General features: G+C 48.2%; 1 protein-coding gene and 1 pseudogene across 3 annotated transcripts in view; both read right to left on the bottom strand.

Annotated features, from left to right (window-relative positions):
* Window positions 1–569, bottom strand: part of LOC109291373 — a 28,265-nt pseudogene extending 27,696 nt beyond the window's left edge.
* Window positions 1–9,175, bottom strand: part of ETS1 (ETS proto-oncogene 1, transcription factor) — a 126,220-nt gene that overhangs the window by 85,285 nt on the left and 31,760 nt on the right. The gene's annotated exons all lie outside the window — the stretch shown is intronic.

The following is a 9,175-nucleotide window of genomic DNA, read 5'->3' on the forward strand; positions in this document are numbered from 1 at the left end:
CAGACATCTAGAAAATTTAGTTATATGGAAAACAAAAACAGCGTAACATTGTGTAAAGGGAAAGATATATTACATACTTTCTGTAACTTTTACCTTCAGGGGACTGAGTGAGGTTTGTACTTTCCTTAGACATCATTAGGTACCAAAGCTCTTGTAGAACAATTTAAATACTGTAAGAAGTCTGCCATTTTCATAGGACTGATAAGGTTTGGATACCCACCACTCTATTAGAATGATTTAATGCATTCACATCATATTATTTTGTTACAAATATCCTGGGCAGAAGTAGCTCTGGATATTCAGGCCTCCATTCTATTTTAAGGTTAAATGCTCTGTTTTCATAAACTATTGTTAGAGACCCGGTAATCACTCCTGTCCTTCTTGTAAGCATCCCAACTTCGTTACCTTCAAGATCTCAGCTAACCAGTCCATCTCCTACTCTTTTCAGTATCTGTAACCTAATCATTCATTTCTCGTGTGCAAAAATGTTCCAGAATTTAACGGCGATGAAAAGAGGAGAGCTCCAGGGAAGCCAATCTATAGAAATCAGCCCGATTTTTACCAACGAACAATCTGTTCTCCATACATTTTTTTTTGGAACTGGCTTATACAATTACACAGTAAGTCTAAAACTACCTATGAAGCTCTGTAGAATAATCCATAACTATAGAGGAAGAAAAAAAATAAATCCTCTTCCCTTCCTACTAAATGCAGCAGAGCTTTCCGCAAAGGCCTAGCCTTCCAGGGGCCAATACAGAAGAACGCTGCCCCTCCCCTTCACCCCCCTTCACTCAGCCCTGCATAGAGGTCATGGGATAGAGGGAGCATTTGCGCTCCCCAGTTCCCCTTTGCTCAGTGATGTCGGCAGCACCAGGGTTAACCACAGAGGAGCCCTGTAATGCAATGATTTCTGGTTTATTTCAGCAGGGGAAGTGTGTCCCTGCCTGATTAGCCTGATGGTTTCCTCTTTTCCCATAACCTCCAGACCCCCGTGGCCTGAGTGTTTACTTTCTGAAATAAAAAATCTGCTAGTGTTTTTCTTTTTCGGGGCATGTGTATTTTGGGAGGATTCAGGGGGGCAGAGGGGGAGTGGAATGGGATGGGAGGTTTGCACACACCTCCCCCCTCTTGCTTCCCCCTCCCCTGCTCTTTTCCAGCTGCAGCCTCGGAGCTGAGACTTCTGGCTTCAACGTGGAAAAAAAAAACTAGCGAGAAAGCAAGACGTATTAATGAGGGAGTTTGGTCTCCTGCTTCAACAGCTATAAACACAGAGAACATCTGGAGATGAGGGAGGGAGGGAAGGAGGTGCTCCATGCTGCCAGGAGCTGAAAGAAACAGGCTGTTTCCAGGATCCCATCCCCCATGGTCCCCACCTCCCCTTCCATGCCGCCTGCCCAGCACACACTTCTCCACTGAACATCCAGCCAGCCAGGCCTCTCCACTCATAGATGCATTAGAAAAAGTGGCCTTACTTGCTGTAATGAAGCACCATGCAGCAGAGCCCACTTAAAGCATTATTAGAAGATGGAGTTAGGGCAGACACTGCCCTATGACCCCAGGATTTTGCCCAAAGCTGAACCATTCAGGTTCCAGCAATTTTCAGAAGATTCCCATCTCCCATTCTTGACTGCTTGCACATGGTGAAGCCTGGCCAGGCCCAGCCAGAGAAGCTGAACATCCAAAAGCCTAGGGGTTCATCTGAACCAAGTGCAAGGTGAGGATCTTTTGAGCACTGGCCCGTTAGGAGCCAGTATGCAACTTCCATAGTGACCCTTTATGAAAGCATCTAACACATGACCGAACCTCTGAAACAAGGTGGGTCTTTTTCAGCCCCTTCTCTGCCCAATTCTTAGTTCACCAACTCTTTTCCCTGTAGCCTGTGTAAGCAAGGCTGCTGGGATCTCTTGGTCAGCTTTTGGGATGACCTTGTGGCTCTCTTGCAACAACCCCCTGAGACATCCCTAGGACTGGGTACAGGAATGTAAAACATGCCTTGGAGATTGCAATCTCTGGACTTGGAGACAGATCGCACTCTCCTCTTCCTCATACAGATGCTCCAGGACCCAGCAGAGCAGATGGAAACCTGTGGGCAGCCATCTGGAGAAGGACAGGTCTTGCCAGTCACTGGCAACTCTTCCAGGGATAAAGCACTGCTTAGTTCATTTGTCTCTCTACAGTAGCTGGCCCCCTGAGGAAACTGGTCCACTACTGCCGCCACCTGAAAGAGTTTCTCCCTTGGCTCAAGTAGTAAAAGTCAGTGCTGTTAATGTTATACGTTCCAGGCTCAGTCCTGGTGATGACTCCGTGTCCAGGGATCACACCCTAGTTCTGACTCTCACCAGAAGAGATACGGGTTTCTCCAGAAGCAAACAGAAAAACAGGATGCTGGATGTTTGTCATTCCATGGATTAAATACCAATAAGGCTTTACAGCTTGAGAGGAGCAGCAGCAGCTTGGAGGTCCTCAGCATTTCCCAGGAGGTGCTCACCAAAGACAGGGTCTGGCCCTACATAGGGGTCATATCACACAGCCCTGGGGTAGATGCGACACTGTGCACCTGGCAGGGGAAACACCATGTATCTGGGTCCAAGAAGGCAGGTTTCCTTAAGCCCCCTCCACGGTAACTGTTCTTCTGGCATGGTTTAGTACCTGCCGAGGTGTTGGGGCTTAAAGCCCATTTATGAAAATCGGAGGCTCCTCCCTATCTTGCTCCTGTGGCCATACGGCTGAGGGCAGGCAAAACTTGGGGGCATTTGCACCCCAAGCCTCTAGGCCTGCGCCTGCATGTAAGATGCCTGCCAAAAGATGTTGAAAACACCTAAAACCCCTCGTGGGGGTGGAGGACATTTGCTGGTTGTAGGGCCGCATATGGTTCTGGACTGACTCATGGGTTTGGACTTGATTTGGCAGATTTCAACTGGAACATGAAAAATGTCTTTAAAAAAAAAAAGCCGCCCAGGCCAGATCCCCCATCACAGACAAATATACAGGCAAAGTGCAATTACTCAGCAGGATTTTAGCCACAGTCCCCGGGCTACAAGCCCTACCCTTACAAAAAGTACCAGGGGAGACTCAGCAACCACAGGCAGTCCATGGTTTTACGATTCATCTGAAAGGAATAGAGACATCTTTTATCTTTGCTGCTGGGCCTGAATAAGTGCCCCTTAATGGGGACAATTGTACATGCTCTTTAGTAAACCCAAAGCCTCCATTTGAAGTAGTAGGTGTGATGTGATTTAAAATAGGAACCAATGACGCACCTGAGGGCTGCAGCAGGGAAGGTGTCAAGGGAACGCACTCCAGCCAGGCTATAAAACAGGGCCAGATGCCCCGGCTGTAGCCCTTGTCAGCAAGGGCTGCCTCAACTCGCAAGCTCCCAGGCCAGAGGAAGACAACAGGCAATGGCAGAAAGGGCCCGTTCATTCATTCCCAGTTCAAGGGGCTCTATTAATGGCCCCAGGCCGAGAAATGCAGGGTGGCAGTGCCTAAGCGAGTGGCAGGAGGGAAAGGAAATGATGAAGACAAGAATTTGAGGAGGGAAGGGGACAGCAACACAGGTCATCTGATGCAAAAGCTCTTCCTCAAACTTATCTTAAAGGGAGTTAACATCCACAGCTCCCGCTCTCTCTACCACCCTGTCTTGGTTTATCCCAGGTGTGGCTAACCTGTGGCACATATGCATGCAGCAGATGGAGAAGGGGAGAGGTAGAGCGGGGGCAGAAATCAGAGCAGGCAGGCAGGTAGCATGTGGCAGGGAAGCAGAAAATGGAGCAGCAGATGGGACTGGAGAAGGGGATTGGAGTGGCCCGCCTGACAAAAACGTTACCTCCTCCCCCCACTGGTTTATCCTGCCTCCCTTGGGGTATCTCCTTTTTCGTCCCTTATGCCCCGCTTTTCCTCTCTCCTCCTTCTCTCACCACTCTGGGATGGGGACAGAAGGGAAGGGTGAGTGGCGGCTGTCACGAGCGTGCCCGAGGACTCCTGCCGGGTCTCCCAGTCACAAGCAGATGTGCATTCCCCGTGAAAAGCCCATTCATCTCCGTGGAGAGAGTGCGGGGGTGGCAGCAGCGCCGGCGGAGTGGGGCGGGGGGGGCAGCGTCAGAGGAGGCTGAGAAAGGGAAGGAGGCTGCAGTTAAAAATAGGATAAAAGACCATGAAAAAAATGCAGAATATTTTTTTTTAAGCATCACTTGGAAAATGTGCTGCAGCTGGAGAAGCCATTGGACTGAGCCTTGTCAACTTTTTGCCTCCTCCTTCTCCCCCACCCCAACTCCTTCTTCCTCAGAGAGAGGGCCTGGAAAGCAGCCCAGAAACCGTACAAAGAGCCTTCCTCTGGGGAACTCCACAAGGGAGAGGGCTGGGGGCGGAGGGCCGGCAACGCAGCAGGTTTCACAGCAAATCCAGAGCAAAGGAGGAATCCGTATGGGGTGCTTGGGGCGGGAGAGGGGAATAGGTCCTTGTAACCCAAGCGCCCTGCTGTGAGCACTTATAACTGAACCCCAAGTCCTGCCAGTGCCTTGTTCCCGGTGAAGGTGGTAGCAAGGGATGTGTCTTCCAACACTTTTGCTGCCAGCTCCATTTATATCCGGCGCAGAGCTCGACAGGGAAAGGAGACTTGAAACTGGGGTTAGCAGCCACCACAACAGATCTAGAAGCTATTGGCAGCTACATGCAAGACTCCCAAAGCCGCTGCACTGGCACGGGCCTGCCCCATCCTCAGCCACCACAGCAATCTCTATGGGATTGCTGCAGTCAACACCCATCAGATTTAGTTTCAAACCCCGTGAGCTAAGGGATCATGCTGCTCCCCATTTGCACCAAGCATGAGCTCAGTCCAAAAGAGAATTCAGTCCAGGAGCGACTAGAAAAAGGTACTTCCAGTAACAGATGGTGGCTTTCCAGTATGCCATGGTTACAAACACTTAAGTGGCATCAGAAACCACTCTGTGTTGCAACCACCTGAGTCAGATCTATCAGGAAGGAACATTTCTGATTGCCTCAAGAGATTGCACAAGGTAAGATATGAAACCCGGTGCAGCAATGTGCAACCCTAGGAGTTTTGTCCTGATGCCCACCAACAGTCCAGAAGGCAAGCAAAGATGATCCAGGCAGCTTGGCAAGGGCACCTCTCCCAGGTTCAGGGTTCATGTCCTCACCTCACCAATCTCCCTTCTGATTCCTTGGTACCAGCATAGCAAAAATAGTGCAGTGGTTAGTGGTAGCAAGGAATGAAAAGACTAGCTGGGTGGACCCAATGTAGCTGCTGGTCCAGAACACGGGTTGCATCTGTGTCAAACCTGTGGAAGTCCCCAGCTAGGAGCCACAGCAGGTCAGCTAAAGCAACAAGGGAAAGGTGGGATTTACACTCAAAATGGGAGGACTACAAGTCTCACAAAAAAGCAGCAGGGTGAGAGATTTCTGACCTGCTGTTGCAGACCTGAGAGGCTGGGGAAGCTTTAAGATAATTCCCTGAATCTTCTTAATCTTTCAAGTCAAGCAGCTGAACTTTACAAGGCTCAAAGCCCTTATCTGCTCCTCCTCAGTATAACTTTTATATGCAAGTGCTCTTATTGAAATCAGCAGGACTGCTTGCTTAGTGAAGCACCGTCAAGCTCTTGGTAGTTATTTTCATACCTCTTAGACAAAGCTGTTTCTTGCGGTCCTTGGCCGCAGAGGGAGCAGGTCAGGTCCCAGTGCCGTACAGTGGTGCTGCTGTCCTATCTGTGAAGGCGGGCCTGCCTTACAACTGAGGCCTGCAGAATTCAGTCCAAAAAGATTCACGAACTAGAATTATTTCAACCCTCGCTTTCCCTTAAGAACCATTGCATCTTACTCACCAACTTCAATGGACCAGGTCATCATGCAAGGGGCTGCTGGGGTGACCCCAGCTCAACAGAACAGCACTGCTATCCTCAGCAGAGACCAACAGCAATGCAGCCACCTACTGCCAATGGCAGGTGGAGATGGGGGGATCACGGAGGAATGGGCATGCAATCGCTGACATTTCATATAGTGCCAGGACAGTCAGCTACAGGGAAATGGCACTTGGTATCTAATGACTTTGTTCCGATTCCCTTAAAGTGAAAGGCTCTTTTTCTCTTATCTCAGATCCATGGCACCCCCTGAGATTTCAACCCTGGGCCCTTAGACGTCTCTCCTAGTACAACTCAATCCTTAGCAGCAACAGCCTCTTGCACAGAGCAAGCTGTGATGAACTGCATAGTAGTTACACTACAGTGAACCTCCCCACATATCTTGGGAGGAACCATTCGCTCTCTAGGGCTCCCAACCTGAAAAGATCAGACTTTTCCCAACACTCTGCACAATAATATTTCATACTCATCAGCCGCAAATTAGACCCCTGTATCTCTGCAGTTCCAAAACAGATAACATTCCAGTTACAAATTCTTGCATTTTTAAAAACATGACCCCTCTTCCCACCCAAAACCCAATTTTTATGGTCCAGTTAAAACTCCAAGTCTTATTTTCCCCTATTCCTATCACTGCGCTATCAGATCTAAGGGCACAAACGTAAATAAACTCTTCCAGACATCAAAGGCAAAATTCGTCTGTAAAGGCAAACAAGTCGAAAACTTTGAGAAACACTGTGGTTTTATATTGCACAGGGACATTAATACACTTGCATTTTCCTTCTTTGCATTGTTACTTTTGTCAGCATTAAGGCCAAACTGAAACAGCCTCCTTTTCATAAATAGATTACATGACAGCATACAGCTCACATGGTAAACAAAGCACAAAGGCAGAGAAATGAAAGAAAGTTCCTAGCTTTATATACAAATGAGGGCTTCCTCTCCTTTAAAAGTAGATACTGTTCTAGCCCCAGAAGACAAGACATGGTAAAGAAAAAAAAGATAAAAAACCAGCAGATTGAATTCAACTGCAGCAAAGGAAGCTGAAGGGAAGAGTTTCCCACAGACTGCTTGAGGTCCTGCAAGTGAATCAGGAGTCCTGCATAACAGACATCAGTATATTAAGGGCCTCATCTCAAGGCCACTGAAGTCAAGAGCAGTCTTCCATTGTTTTCAACAGGCTTCGTTGAATCAGGCCCAGATTCCTGCAGCAAGAGATAGCACAGACCCTGCAGGAGGAATGAAGATCTGGGCTGCAGATATGCCGGGCTCTGGAGAGCATGTTCTCACAGAGAAGAGAAGAAAACAGAGCATTACAGGCCTAGATTTTCAAAATATCTAAGTAAACCCACACTTTGCAAGGGCAGATTTCATCAGATCAGAGAACTGACATTGTGCTGAGTTGAGCAAACAGCTAAAAGAAGAAGTTCTGTGAGCACCCACTTCAATCTAGATCTAATCACATTCCCACCCGTCTGCTTTCGACTCCTGCTAACAAAACCTGTTTAGTTAAAACACCTGCACAGTTGTTAGGAGTGAATTGTAAAGTGTGCATTTGACTGTATAAATCACCAATTCTGCTGTGTTCTTTAGCTATGTAGTGACATATCCTCAATCCTTTTTTCCAGTTGTCCCGTTTATGTAAACTGATGAGTTGTGGACAAAAACTAAGGGACAGGAAGTAAGAACATGCCCTACAAAGCACTTCAATCCCACTTACGTGGGAGCGAAGCACTGAGTAACCCCTATGCTGGCCCTCTACCCTGTCACCAGCACCAATCCTCCAAGTCAGCAAACACCTTGCATATCTTTAGTGTATTTATCCCTTGTGAGGTAGTAGGACACTATTATCTCCATTTTATAGGTGGGGAAACTGAGGCACAAAAAGACTTTCCCAAAGTCAGACAGGAATTCTCTGGTGTAAGAGGGCCCTGACCCTTGGCCTCTAAATCTGTGTCTAATTGTCCTAACTTTTGGCCAATTCTTCCTCTTCACAAGTATGAAACTTGTCCAGCTGAAGATCCATGTTGGGTTGCACAGTTACATAGGAAACAGAACATATTGCAGACTAAACTGAAAATGTGCAGAGTCTGAGCAATCCGCAGGACAGGAATTAATCACTGACAAAGCCTGCAACGACTTTTGGATTACGAATAAATTCAAGAATGTCATGTTCTGTTCCATGATGGAGGGGGGGAGAGCTAAAATTGTTGCAATGCATGTGTATTGCTATGTCAGTCAAAGGCCCTCAGTTAGTATCAAAGCTCCACTGTACAAGGCATTGTACAAACATTTGATCAGATCTCCGTTACTAGGTAGGGCTGAGCTCCACCTGTGTGCAATCCTGTGAAGGAATGGGCACCTCCAAGCCTATGCACTGAGACCCTGCCTAAAAAAGTTTTCCCCCTAGCGGGCATGTCTACACAAGAGGCTTTATTGTTCAGTTGACTAATCTACCTGTGCAGTAAGGTGTCACCGTGTAACCATACACAGCAGCTACTATGCAGTTAATTATGCTAATGCATCATTTTCTACTATCTCTAAATGCTGGTTTTAGATTAACTGCGCAGTACCTATTGCACATTAGCACACATGTAGATGCCAACCAGGAGCAATTTGCTCCTGGTCAGCCCAGGCAGCAGGAAGTCTGCTGTTGCCTGGCTAATGCCGATGTAGGGGGGAAAGTGTGGGAACTGTGTTGGCTGCAAGGGCATCTGTCTCTCTGCCAAGTGGGAACTGGGACTGCCCTGATCCCCACTTGGCCAGGAGAAGCATTCCTGCCCAGCAAGGATGCTGCCTGGCAGCCACATGGTGATCGGGATGGTTCTGATCCCCACATGGCCGGGAGAGGCATCCCTTTCCAGCGGGGATGCTGTTTGGCAGCCTGACAGCTATGTTGACTAGGGGCAGACATTACACATAAACCAGTTTAAGTGATCAGAAACTGGTTTAAACCGGTAACAGAACGTAAGTTCAGTGCACATGAACCAGTTTCAAAATAGCCAAAACTGGTTTGAGATAAAACTGGTTGAATGTAGTATCAGACTTAACTGATTTGGGTCAAACCAGTTAATGCGATGTCTGTCCCAGACCCCTTCCTGGTTTAAGGTAAACCAGAGTCCCCCAGCATCCCAGATGCTTCACAGCTGTCTGCTCCAGAGAGCAGGGCTGGTCCCGCCCCTCTCCTTCCTAGCCAGAGCTCTGGGCACAGCAGGGTCTGTCTGGTTTCCCTTGCTGCTCAAGCAGGGATTCCCCTCTCCCTGCCTCCCATCTCCCACAGCATGGACCCCAGCCCCACAGACCCT

The sequence above is a fragment of the Gavialis gangeticus genome, unplaced genomic scaffold (assembly GCF_001723915.1).
Source record: "Gavialis gangeticus isolate Ggan-Ray unplaced genomic scaffold, GavGan_comp1, whole genome shotgun sequence".
NCBI lineage: Eukaryota > Metazoa > Chordata > Crocodylia > Gavialidae > Gavialis > Gavialis gangeticus.